Source organism: Sardina pilchardus, chromosome 2, assembly GCF_963854185.1.
Source record: "Sardina pilchardus chromosome 2, fSarPil1.1, whole genome shotgun sequence".
Taxonomy (NCBI): domain Eukaryota; kingdom Metazoa; phylum Chordata; class Actinopteri; order Clupeiformes; family Clupeidae; genus Sardina; species Sardina pilchardus.
Window position 1 is genome coordinate 33,286,687 of NC_084995.1, and position 7,001 is coordinate 33,293,687.

The 7,001-nt window shown below is 38.2% G+C and overlaps 1 long non-coding RNA gene across 1 annotated transcript; it reads left to right on the top strand.

Moving 5' to 3' along the window:
- Nucleotides 1–828: 828 nt before the first annotated feature.
- Nucleotides 829–6,061, top strand: LOC134102248 (uncharacterized). The gene is made up of 4 exons (XR_009941497.1): nt 829–1,331; nt 2,288–2,544; nt 5,487–5,570; nt 5,673–6,061. It is a non-coding gene; the product is annotated as an uncharacterized LOC134102248 (long non-coding RNA).
- The last annotated feature ends 940 nt before the right edge of the window (nt 6,062–7,001 follow it).

Genomic DNA, 7,001 nt, shown 5'->3' on the forward strand with positions numbered 1-7,001 from the left:
TAGCAGTGACCTTCAGAGAAAGTGTCACCACATATGTTATTCAAGTAATGTTACAGCATTTTGCAGCATTCTTTGTGTTGAACAAACACACGGGATCAACAAACAGAACCATATGGGGATGGTACTAAATACATCTATATATTACCCACATACTGAGAACATTAAGCTTGAGACCTACTGTAGCTTACACCACTTTTTAAAATGTAGCTGTAGTCAGGGAATCCTAGGCCACTCAATACAGCAGGGCATCTGTCACACAGACATGATTCAATGAGCTGAATTGTCAAAGCTCAAGCTACAAAGCTGGGTGTGAGAATGGAGAGGCGCGTTATAATTAAGCACATCACTGGCTCAGACTGACCTTCAGGGAGTTAAAGGTTAATGTGTGCCTCATTCGTCAGGTCCGGGGACCATCTCTTGCTGAACTCTTGCAGACCAGAGGCTCTTACTGTTCATTATCGATTCATATGTTTTTGGGATTCAGTGGGTGTAGCCTAATACAGACCTGAAGAACAGCAGCTGGACTTCACTTCATTTACAACAAATGGGTGATGTAATCAAAGACTGTGTGATCTGTCACTGCTGGTGTAAGGCCATACCTAAACCAGTGGAAAGGTCTCATATAGACAAAAGCTTTTGTAATCAACAGCACCCCCGATTACAGTGTACATATAGTGAACTAGAAAGTCTCTGGTTTCAGTTGCCATTTTGTCTTGGTTCTCGTCACCCTGCTGAGGGCCTAACTCCAACGTGATCTCAAAGTCAAGGTAGTATAACCATGTACGAAAATTCGTGTCACGATAGATCGTACAAGGCTGTACGATTTAATGCATTGTGAACCACGCCCCCATTCTCCGATGATCTTTCAGCCATATTGGATGCTGGGTTCAAACGAAATTTACTATTGATTTAATTGTATCGACAGTGGATAATTTACTGTATTCCATGTCATGAATGACCACAATTTTGAAACGTTGATAAATTATATCACAGTTTTCTCGTCTTAAATGAAAGCATGAGTCATGAGTTATCCTAGTTTATGATTGCGAAGGTGTTTCTCCGTCAGATTTGTTAGCACATTGTTAGCACAGCGAGGTGTCACGTGATCTCACGGCTTGGCGTAAGATTGTACGCCACTTACGCTATTTGCGTGCCATTTTACCATGCATTTTATGCATTTTACACATTTAAGGCTTTTAGCGTCTTACTGTACGCTGTTTGGCCATGGAGAACAACGCATCCCAGCTGCCACACGTTAACAGCCGAATCAAAACGAAAATATCCGAGCAGCTAAGGATTGAAACGAAGTCCGAAAAGAAAACGACAGCAAGGTGAGTTGGTTGCATCTTGCATGTGACAGCAGACAAGATTTGCGTGGTAATAATGTGTATGAACATCTCAGCTCTTATATTATATTGTGACAAGTAGGCTAGTTGGCTACGGCTGCACATCTATATGCTTTTCTCTGTGATCTTGTCGATAGCCAGCTAGAATGTTATACCCTAATAATAACAGCTAATGCTAGCTTGCAATAAGAAACATATGTCATTTTCGCATACATCTTGCATTGATATGGCCATTATGGCCATTTTAATTGCATGTGGTATGTTATTGAGCTATATTGACAATACAAAATTATATACCACGTCGTTTATTCAATGTTGCCATACATAAAGCGAGTGATAATGATAAAGTTATCAGACAGGCATGTGCAATCGAATCTAAACTGCAGATTAGGCGGCGAACGCTCGGGAAAGGAAGAAGAATATAAGAGGGTGATGGGTTACTGCACTGATCACTTAAAGAACACTTTATGTTTGTATATTTTATAGATCAGTGGGTTGCTGTCATGTGACAGCCACACACAAAAAAACGGAAATGCATCATAGAGTGAGAGCAAGCCATGTGGGGTAAACATGTAATAATGTTGTTGTTGTTTTGATTTTGTTTTTAAATAATGTTTTTTTATTATTATTATTATTTTTAAATAGTGCATTTCTTCAGCATACCAAATAGTACAATGCAGCTTTTAATGTCCAAAGTAGCCTACCGGTACTGTATTATTTTCCTGCATAAGAACTACAATAGGCTACTCCAGTATTTGAATAAATACCCACAGCAGTTTTACCCTTGTCTCACCTATACAATGTCTATGAATTGCAGTAGTGATGAAAATGAAAAAGGAAAGGAAGGTGTCCTGATGTGTTGTTTAAGGATTATGGTCCTGCAATGTTTTCTAGACAAATCTTTATGTCTTTTTTGTTTTCATTTCATCATGTTTTCACAGATTCTTGCTCCTGATATCCTGATGATACTGTCCTGTATGACTCCAACAGAACACTCACAGAAAGGAGAGCAGTGTCATACTACAAGATAACTAGCAACAAACCCTTGTTTGTCCTTGTTTGGCTACTCATTTGTCTACTTCCTGAAGAGGAGCATGCTAGCCTCGACACCTCAGTTCTTGCTTCCATTAACAGCTGTGTTATGGAGCGCATCCTCACATCATGGTCTACTGCAGCAGGTGGATACGGAAGACAATTGGTAGGTATTTTGCATCACTTTTACCTAACCTTTACTGTGGTTTGGCTATGGTACATATGGTTGTTGCTACACTAAATATAGGCCCATATTGTAGATTGGGAAACCTACTGTACAGTTGATACATTTTGGCCTATACTATTAAGGGTCAGCTGAATTGACCACCTATACCATATATTTTCTGAAAGCCTATAGCCCCTAGATGTCAATTCATAGGAATTACGGCATGTCCTTCCTGAGCCATACATTTTCTGTGAATTTGCTTTGCCTTTCAACAAATATACAAAATAGAACCATGTATAGATTTATGTTGTCCAAAGGTTGCAGGAAGGTGGGATATGTTCTAATGTATGTTAAATCACATCTATAACTGACAAGCTTTCATAAAATATATGGTTTGGTTAGGTGAAATTGCTCTGCCTTTGAGGTGGACCTCAAATCGTATCATATGTGTACCTCGTTCGCCAGTATGCAGAATAGAATGATGTATAGATTTATGTTGTCCAAAGGTTGCAGGAAGGTGGGATATGTATGTTGTAATGTATGTTAAATCACATCTATAACTGACAAGCTTTCAGAAAATATATGGTTTGGTTAGGTGAAATTGCTCTGCCTTTGAGGTGGACCTCAAATCGTATCATATGTGTACCTCGTTCGCCAGTATGCAGAATAGAATGATGTATAGATTTATGTTGTCCAAAGGTTGCAGGAAGGTGGGATATGTTGTAATGTATGTTAAATCACATCTATAACTGACAAGCTTTCAGAAAATATATGGTTTGGTTAGGTGAAATTGCTCTGCCTTTGAGTTGGACCTCAAATCGTATCATATGTGTACCTCGTTCCTCAGTATGCAGAATAGAGTCATGTATAGATTTATGTTGTGCAAAGGTTGCAGGAAGGTAGGATATGTTGTAATGTATGTTAAATCACATCTATAACTGACAAGCTTTCAGAAAATATATGGTTTGGTTAGGTGAAATTGCTCTGCCTTTGAGTTGGACCTCAAATCGTATCATATGTGCACCTCGTTCGTCAGTATGCAGAATAGAGTCATGTATAGATTTATGTTGTGCAAAGGTTGCAGGAAGGTGGGATATGTTGTAATGTATGTTAAATCACATCTATAACTGACAAGCTTTCAGAAAATATATGGTTTGGTTAGGTGAAATTGCTCTGCCTTTGAGTTGGACCTCAAATCGTATCATATGTGTACCTCGTTCGCCAGTATGCAGAATAGAATGATGTATAGATTTATGTTGTCCAAAGGTTGCAGGAAGGTGGGATATGTTGTAATGTATGTTAAATCACATCTATAACTGACAAGCTTTCAGAAAATATATGGTTTGGTTAGGTGAAATTGCTCTGCCTTTGAGTTGGACCTCAAATCGTATCATATGTGTACCTCGTTCGTCAGTATGCAGAATAGAGTCATGTATAGATTTATGTTGTGCAAAGGTTGCAGGAAGGTGGGATATGTTGTAATGTATGTTAAATCACATCTATAACTGACAAGCTTTCAGAAAATGTATGGTTTGGTTAGGTGAAATTGCTCTGCCTTTGAGGTGGACCTCAAATCGTATCATATGTGTACCTCGTTCGCCAGTATGCAGAATAGAATGATGTATAGATTTATGTTGTCCAAAGGTTGCAGGAAGGTGGGATATGTATGTTGTAATGTATGTTAAATCACATCTATAACTGACAAGCTTTCAGAAAATATATGGTTTGGTTAGGTGAAATTGCTCTGCCTTTGAGGTGGACCTCAAATCGTATCATATGTGTACCTCGTTCGCCAGTATGCAGAATAGAATGATGTATAGATTTATGTTGTCCAAAGGTTGCAGGAAGGTGGGATATGTTGTAATGTATGTTAAATCACATCTATAACTGACAAGCTTTCAGAAAATATATGGTTTGGTTAGGTGAAATTGCTCTGCCTTTGAGTTGGACCTCAAATCGTATCATATGTGTACCTCGTTCCTCAGTATGCAGAATAGAGTCATGTATAGATTTATGTTGTGCAAAGGTTGCAGGAAGGTAGGATATGTTGTAATGTATGTTAAATCACATCTATAACTGACAAGCTTTCAGAAAATATATGGTTTGGTTAGGTGAAATTGCTCTGCCTTTGAGTTGGACCTCAAATCGTATCATATGTGCACCTCGTTCGTCAGTATGCAGAATAGAGTCATGTATAGATTTATGTTGTGCAAAGGTTGCAGGAAGGTGGGATATGTTGTAATGTATGTTAAATCACATCTATAACTGACAAGCTTTCAGAAAATATATGGTTTGGTTAGGTGAAATTGCTCTGCCTTTGAGTTGGACCTCAAATCGTATCATATGTGTACCTCGTTCGTCAGTATGCAGAATAGAGTCATGTATAGATTTATGTTGTGCAAAGGTTGCAGGAAGGTGGGATATGTTGTAATGTATGTTAAATCACATCTATAACTGACAAGCTTTCAGAAAATATATGGTTTGGTTAGGTGAAATTGCTCTGCCTTTGAGTTGGACCTCAAATCGTATCATATGTGTACCTCGTTCGTCAGTATGCAGAATAGAGTCATGTATAGATTTATGTTGTGCAAAGGTTGCAGGAAGGTGGGATATTTTCTAATGTATGTTAAATCACATCTATAACTGACAAGCTTTAAGAAAATATATGGTTTGGTTAGGTGAAATTGCTCTGCCTTTGAGGTGGACCTCAAATCGTATCATATGTGTACCTCGTTCGCCAGTATGCAGAATAGAATGATGTATAGATTTATGTTGTCCAAAGGTTGCAGGAAGGTGGGATATGTTCTAATGTATGTTAAATCACATCTATAACTGACAAGCTTTCAGAAAACAGTTATTTTAGTATGGCCCTGAGTGATGATAGAAATTATATTGACACAAACAGAATGGTAATGGCATTTTTTCTGTTACCGTTTATTTAGGTCCAAACCATCTTGAAGCCTTTTGGACAGAGGAGCGGATGACCGAGCTGGTTAACCTCTACATAAATAGACACATGTCAAGTGGTATGTTTGTCTTTAGATGTAAAGAAATGAAATGTAAAGAAATGATGCAGACTACTGTGTCTGATTACACTTTAACACCTTTCTACCTCAACACTAATTCAGGGTTTATCAAGGCCCAAATATGCTGAGGAATACAGGCTGCCTTGGTGGCCTAAGGAGTCATGTCAATGATCAGCTGTTTGTTGAGGCAGCAGCAGCAGGAGCAGCACCAACAACAGAAGCAGCAGCAGCAGCAGGAGCAGCACCACCAGCACTATAAACGCCATCAGCAGCAGCGGCAGATTATAAAGAAGGATAACAATGAATACATGAAATCAGAGTGGGAAGTTGTGCTTTTATGTTTCATATATACTGTATAAATATATGCACCTTACTTGAGTGTCTCTACAATTTACTTATACTGCAATGCAATTAAAATAAAGGCATTAATTTAATTCATTTGTCATTTCAGTTTTTATTCTTACATTCATTTCACCTGGGTGCCAGCCAAACTTAGCCCTTCCCACAACATTTCAGGTCGGGAAGTACGGTCTGGAATTGCACCGTCAACTATGCTCGATCCAGAGCTGTTCGGACCAATGTGTACATGTTGTAAAAGATACACAAGTTCATCTGAATGCTGTAGGCTATGTCTTAGTAAACATACATGTTCATGATTTGCATAGACAGGCAGGCCTTGATTGCACCTTAGGGTTACAGTTATGTTCATATAGACTGCACTCTGGCTATATCGTCAGACAGTTTTGCATGCGCACAAGTTGATGAATCGAACCAACCACCTCATAACACCCATTTTGTGCCTGTTTCTCATTTCACATGTTTTGTGATAAATAAACATGATTTGCCGGTCAGTTTTGACATACGTGACTGCCTTAAAAAGTACCATCTAGACAGCTATTCGGTTGAGTTTTCAGACAGTTTTGCATGCACACAAGTTGATGAACCATCTTCAGAAACTGATGTTTAGAGGGCATATTTTTGACATACGTTGATAAATAAAAGTTTTTAAATCATACTCAAACCATTAAAACATCCATATTTTGACTGTTTATGATACACAGAGGTGTGCTGTACTGAATACACCCAATTTCACTGATCTTACACACTGGGAATTTTGATCCACAACACATCCTCAAAAACGAATGTTTAGAGGGCATATTTTTGACATACGTTGATAAATAAAAGTTCTTAAATCATACCCAAACCATTAAAACATCCATATTTTGACTGTTTATGATACACAGAGGTATGCTGTACTGAAATAAACCCAATTTCACTGATCTTATGTGCAGTGGGAATTTTGATCCACAAGACATCTTCAGAAACTGATGTTCAGAGAGCTTATTTTTCACATAAGTCGATACACAAAAGTTCTTAAATCATACCCAAACCATTAAAACATCCATATTTTGATTGATTATGATACACAGA